The sequence below is a fragment of the Hevea brasiliensis genome, chromosome 3, assembly GCF_030052815.1.
Source record: "Hevea brasiliensis isolate MT/VB/25A 57/8 chromosome 3, ASM3005281v1, whole genome shotgun sequence".
Lineage (NCBI taxonomy): Eukaryota > Viridiplantae > Streptophyta > Magnoliopsida > Malpighiales > Euphorbiaceae > Hevea > Hevea brasiliensis.
Window position 1 is genome coordinate 29640178 of NC_079495.1, and position 7362 is coordinate 29647539.

The following is a 7362-nucleotide window of genomic DNA, read 5'->3' on the forward strand; positions in this document are numbered from 1 at the left end:
GGTCAAGAAGACCCCACAAATGCCGCAAAATTCCCGCACGCTTGCACAATGATACTGCAATGTTTCAACACATGGCTGGGGGTATGCCTGCTCAAGCTCCACCCCAACCACCTGTGGCACAACCACTGCCTCCAGCCAGACAATATGATAAATTATTGAAGTATGGGGCTGCAGAATTTAAGGGTACAGTAGACCCACTTGAGGCAGAGCAATGGCTTGAAAGAATGGACAGAGTATTTAAGAAGCTGCACTGCCAAGATGAATTAAAGTTTGAGTATTCTGTGTCTCTACTGCAAGGGGATGCGTGATGGTGGAAGACCATCCCCACACTTGGTTGAACCACGGTGCTAACACGGGATGACTTTATCGAGAGTTCGCATGTAAATACATCCCAGACGCATATGTTGATCAGAAATTGCAAGAATTTTTGAGTTTGAAGCAAGGGAATAGATCAGTGGCAGAGTATGAGAGGAGTTCTCCCTTTGAGTCACTATGCGAGAGTCTCCTTACTACCAAGAAGGCAAGGTGCTAGAGATTTGAGACGGGTTTGAAGCCCAGTTTAAGGATGCAAGTTGTGGGATTCAAACACAAAGAACTTCTCGTAACTTATGTCCCAAGCACTTGAACCGAGAGAGTTGAAGGTAAGCAACCCAGTGAAGGAAAAAGTCAAAAATCGAAAAAGGCAAGGGGGAAAATCGTTGAATGAGTTCGGTGCTACCTCTAGAAAGAAAAAGAAGTTTAGTGGACCCAAATAGGGTCGAGGTGGAAGATTTGGTAGGGGCCGATTCTTCCGACAGAGACCCCTAGGTCCGGTCGCAATGAGGTGGGTTCACATTCTCGCCTACCGTGAGACTTGTGGCAAGATTCATGGGGAGTGTTATTGGGCCACCGAGCCTGCTTTTAACTGTGGAGGCAAAGGCCATATAGCTAAAGACTGCACTAGTGCTCCATCCTCGAGATATGGTCCAGCTCCTACTACTGCTGAGGGATCTATTCGCAGTCCCGCCCCGCAGGTTCACGATCATTTGGCAGAGGAAGAGGCAGAGGTAGAGGCACCGCTTCAGCAGTGGCACAGCTTGGTCAATCAAAGACAGGAAGTGCTTCACCAAGGTTTATTCAATGAGACAACGAAGAGGCCGAGACTTCCGATGTAGTAGCCGTATATTTTCTATCTCCGGTCAAGAAGTATTTGTATTGTTTGATCCAGTTCAACCCATTCATATGTTAGTGCTAGCATAGTTTGTTCACTTGTCGCTCCATGTGTGCAAATGGGTTTTGAAGTGCTAGTAACTAGTCCGTTAGGACAAGAGGTCCGGGTCAACAGAATCTATAGAGACTGTCCTTTGGTGATCCAAGGACATGTTTTCCTGTCAAACTTGATTGAAATGCCCTTTAGAGAGTATGATATCATCTTGGGCATGGATTGGTTAGCCAGGCATCATGCTATGATTGACTGTAGACTGAAGACAGTCACTTTTGGTCTCCCTTTGTACGGTGATGTGGTAATACACGGGGAGAGGCATTTACTGCCATCAAACATCATTTCGGCTGCACTAGCCAGAAGGATGATTAAAAAGGGGTGTGAAGCATACTTGGCACATGTGATAGACATCCAGGTGGGGAGTCCAGCACTAAGGGACATCCCTACGGTATGTGAATTTCCGGATGTATTTCCTGATGAATTGCCAGGATTACCTCCGTAAAGAGAGGTGCGCTTTGAAATTGATGTTATGCTCGGTGTGGACCCAATCTCCATAACGCCATATAGAATGGCACTGCACTGAAAGAGTTGAAAGTGCGATTGCAAGAGTTGCTTGACAAGGGCTTTATCCGCCTAGTGTGTCACCTTGGGGAGCGCCAGATTGTTTGTAAAGAAGAAGGATGGCACTCTCCGGTTATGCATTGATTATCGGCAGTTGAATAAGGTGACAATAAAGAATAGATATCCATTACCCCGCATTGATGACTTGTTTGATCAGTTGAGGGGTGCAGCTGTGTTCTCCAAAATTGACCTGAGATCAGGTTATTATCAGCTGAAAGTACAAGAGCAAAGTATTTCTAAAATCGCCTTCGTAACCCGCTATGGCCATTATGAGTTCCTAGTTATGCCAGTCGGGTTAACTAATGCTCCGGCTGCTTTTATGGATCTGATGAACACTATCTTCAGACCATACCTCGACCAGTTTGTTGTGGTATTCATAGATGATATATTGGTCTATTCGAGGAATGCATAAGAGCATGATAGACATCCATGGATTGTACTGCAGACTTTGAGAGAGAAACAACTATATGCCAAATTGTCAAGTGTGAATTTTGGTGAAAGAAATATCTTTCTTGGGGCATGTAGTATCGAAGAGGGCATTAAGGTAGATCCAAGTAAGATTGAAGTCGCCCAATTGGAGGCCACCCAGAAATGTCACAGAAATTCGTAGTTTTCTGGGTTTAGCTAGATACTACCGTAGATTTGTGAAGGGATTCTCCATGTTGGCATCTCCATTGACCAAGCTGCTTAGAAAAGATGTAAAATTTCAGTGGACGGATAAATGCCAGCAGAGTTTTGATGAATTGAAGAGATGTTTGATCAAGCTCAGTCCTAACTTTACCTACCGGGTAAAGAATATACAGTTTATAGTGATGCTTCTCATAATGGGTTAGGCTGTGTGTTGATGCAAGATCGAAATGTTATTGCCTATGCATCACGCCAGCTAAAACCGCATGAGAGGAATTATCCAACACATGACTTGGAGCTTGCAGCTATTGTGTTTGCTCTTAAGATCTGGAGACATTATTTGTATGGGGAGAAGTGCTACATTTACACGCATCATAAGAGTTTGAAGTATTTGGGCACCCGTAAAGAGTTGAATTTGAGACAGAGGAGATGGTTAGAATTGATAAAAGACTATGATTGTCTGATAGACTATCAGCCAGGGAAAGCTAATGTTGTGGCTGATGCCTTAAGTCGCAAGACTATGGCAAGTCTACGGGTTACTCCTTTGTCTTTGGTACATGAGTTGAGGTTATTACATGCCAGTTTAGAGATTAGTGATGATGGGCAGACAGCAGTTGCATGGCATGTACAACCAGTATTGATTGATCAAATCGTAATGGTCGCCGTAATGATGAAAGGTATCGAGTCGTTGGAAGAAGTCCGACAAGGCAAGAAACCGTAATTCTCAATTAGAGATGATGGTCTATTGCTACACCAGGTAATGTGTGTTCCTAATGATGTTGATTTGAGGCGATCATTTTGAAGGAAGCACATGAGTCTCCTTTGCCATGCACCACGGTGGCACAAAAATGTATAGGGGGCTAAAGGAGCATTACTGGTGGATGGGTATGAAGAGAGATGTGGCAGAGTTTGTGTCCAAATGCCTAACTTGTCAGCAAGTAAAGGCAGAGCATCAAGTACCCACTGGGTTATTACATCCACTACCAATACCAGAGTGGAAATGGGAGAGAATAACGATGGATTTTGTGATGGGACTTCCGAGGACACAGAAAAGTCATGATGCAGTTTGGGTCGTTGTTGACAGACTGACTAAATCTGCTCATTTTCTGCCAGTTCGGATGGACTACAGTTTAGAAAGATTGGCTAGGTTGTACATTGATGAGATTGTGAGACTACATGGAGTGCCAGTATCCATCGTGTCAGACAGAGATCCTAGGTTCACTTCTAAATTCTGGGGTAGTCTTCAGAGAGCCCTAGGAACTAGATTGAACTTCAGTACTGCATTCCACCCACAGACAGATGGCCAGTCTGAGAGGGTAATTCAGATCTTGGAGGACATGCTACGGGCTTGTGTGATTGAGTTTGAGGGTAGTTGGGATACACACTTGCCTTTGATTGAGTTTGCTTATAACAACAGCTATCAATCAAGCATTGGGATGCCTCCATATGAAGCTTTGTATGGCAGGAAATGTAGAACCCCGTTGTGTTGGGATGACGTGGGTGAAAGAAAGATGATCGGACCCGAAATTGTTCAACAGACTGAAGAGAAAATCCGGGTGATCAGAGATCGACTTAAAGCTACATCAGACCGTCAAAAGTCCTATGTTGATTTAAAAAGAAGGGATATTGAGTATGTAGTGGGTGAGAAGGTTTTCCTCAAAGTTTCTCCTTGGAAGAGAATTATGAGATTCGGCAGAAAGGGGAAACTGAGTCCTCGTTTCATTGGGCCATATGAGGTTCTGGAAAGAGTGGGTCCTTTGGCATATCGGTTGGCACTACCTCTAGAGTTGGAGAAGATACATAATGTCTTCCATGTGTCTATGTTGAGGAGGTATCGATCAGACCCATCTCATGTACTACTAGTAGAAGAAATAGAAGTGAATCCAGACCTCACATATGAAGAAGAACCCATAAAGATTCTGGCTTATGAGGTGAAGCAGCTACGAAATAAGCAGATACCGTTGGTAAAAGTGCTGTGGAACCATCATTCAGGCCAAGAAGCTACATGGGAACGAGAGGAGGACATGAGGAGACAACACCCACAGCTATTCAGAGATTGATACCAGGTAAAATTTCGAGACGAAATTTATTTAAGGGGGGGGAGAATTGTAACACCCCCGTTGTATAGCCTGGTATATTTCACTGTTCCGGTGACCGGTGTCGGTCCGGACAAATAAAGAGATTAAAGCCACACTTAAGACAACATGAGAAGCCATAAACACAAATAATTAGTAATGTTTAATTAGTTAACTATAAATAAGAAAAACAGAACATAAGAGGTTAAACGAGCCGAGAGTCACAAATGATGAGTGACCTTCCTCGAACGATCACGAAGTCGCTTTTAAACTCAAATTTCAACCGTAAAGTGACGCTGCGTCCTTAGGACCCTTATGAACACAATGGAAAAGAGAAAATCACGAAAAAGAATCATAAGTCACCAAATAATTAGGTCGTGAGCCTAAGAAATATTAGATTATTTGCAAACCGATGAACCGTGAGGGGCAATTTGGTCAATTGACCCCGAGAGTCGACTCGACCTAATCACAAATAAAATCGGAGAAAAAAAAATTTTGAAATCGAGAATTAAATTAAAGAACTAATAGAAAAATAAATAGAAAAAAAAAAAGAGAAAAGGAAAGAGGTTGGAAAAGTCAAAGTTGAGACATCACTAATGATGTCATAAACAAATTTGTTAAATACTTATTAAAATTGATATTTATGGTCTTCCAAAGCAAAAAACGTATAAGGAAAGAAAAGAAAAAAGAAATTTATTAGAAAGCTCTTCTTCTTCCATCAAGTGCCGCCCCACTCCTCCATGAAACTCCATGAAAGCTTCTTCCACTTAAGCTTACTTTAAGCTTGAATTTCTTCATCCAATCAACATCACTCCCCTAGAAACTTCATTAGACCTTGCAATCTCAACCTAGGAACAAGAAAGAAAGAGGAAAGGAAGAGAGAAAGTGAAGAATTGGCATTTAAAGTTAAGGTTAGTATGTTAAACTTCTTATTTCTTCACTTAAATGCATGATTAATGGTTGAAATGAACTTAGGATTAAGGAAATGAAATAAAAATATGGGGGAAGGACAAACTAGAATTTCAGCCAGCCATTGATGTGGGAGAGTTTGATGTATTTTGAATGAATTAAATGTGTTAGTAAGCTTGCATGAGAATGGTAGTAAGTTGGAAATGCATAAATGGGAGTAAATGCAACATTTTAGTGTAGTTAGGGTTTGAATATTAGGGTTTGTGAACCAAAAAAATTGGAGAAATGCATAAATGATATTTTTGACCAATTGTGGACTGAAAAATGGTCAATAATGACCAAATGAATTGTGTGGGAATGGTGGAAAATTTAGCTAAATTCGTAGGTCAATGGTCATGCTGCTGGCAGCATGACCAAACCTACTTTGAAGGACCAAAACTCAAATTTTACAAGCCTAATGGATATGCCACCAATTGGAGATGAAAATAGACATAAAAGAGCACAACTTTCATTAAGGAACCATGACCAAAAACTGACTAAAACTTGGTGAAACAATTGACCAAAGTGAGTTGATAGCAGGCTGCCCTGCACCAAACTGACCAAATGAACAGTAACTGTTCATTTGGTCATAACTCGAGCTAGGTAGGTCAAATTGACCTGAAATTTTACCAGCAATTAGATATGATATAGAACTAAAACTTTCATGAAGAACACCAACCCAAATTAGGCCATTAACTCATTCAAATCATTGAGCAAAGTTAAAATTTATGTACTGAAATTCTGCAGATTTTTAGTTGAGCAGCAATGTTTGGATAGCTATAACTCTCTCTAGAAAACTCGGATTTAGGCGATTCTTGAACCGATGGAAACCTAAGACATAGTACAACATTTCATATGAAGAAAGTGAGACCAAATTATGAACTTAACTTGATCAAACAATTGACCAAAGTTGGACCAAAAATCTGCCAGCACCTAAATTGCAGTATGAACAGTGCATGTGAACAGTAAACTTATTTTGGCCATAAATTGAGCTACAAAACTCCGATTGAGGTGATCCAAAAATGAGAATACACTTAAGACAATAAGGAACATTTTCTATGAAGGAAGTTTTGTCAAATTCCAACAGTAGATCGACCAATGGAATAGTGCAACTTCGGAGAACCAAAACCGAAAATTGGCAATTTTGCCAATTTGACCTAAGCTTTAAACAAATGACCAAAACCAACAAGTTTGGTGACCAAAATGTGGTATGTGAGTGAAGTTGAAGTTCCCATACCTATTAAGCCTTAGAAAGTCAATAATTTGACTTGAATAGTGCAGTGAATAGTAACCCAAAACACAAAATTTCGAGAACGTCGAATTTAACACGTTAGAGCTAGCTAAATGTGAAGTTAAGTTTATTTTGGATTTATTTTAAGTTCTAGTACTGAAACATTGTAAAATTATGTGTTTCAGTTGAAAAGAATATCGGGAAGGAACCCGAGGAACCGAGTCAAGGCTAAAGGACGACTCGTTTGAGGTTTGTGCACAACGTATACTTTTATAATCATCTTTTGCATATTGTTTTGAATAATGTGAAATATTGGATTATGGCATTCTTATGATGTTTGATTTAAATTGTGAAAGTTATTGTGTATATTTGAAATGACAATGTTTAGCAAATTGTTAAGATAAGTTTTGAAACCACAGTGTCATGACCATATATTTTAACACCTCACTAGCACGACTAGTAGGGGTAATTAGTTTCGAATTTTGATTCATTCTCTGGAGAAGTGTTGAGGTGTGCCAGTAGAAGAGGATGTGAATGGATATCCATATATTTGAGCTAGCTAGCCTTGTGATATGATTTCTCTTTAGCCTCTGGCTATTGAGATTCATGTGATTTCTCTTTAGCCTCTGGCTATTGAGATTCTATTTGTTTCGAATGTC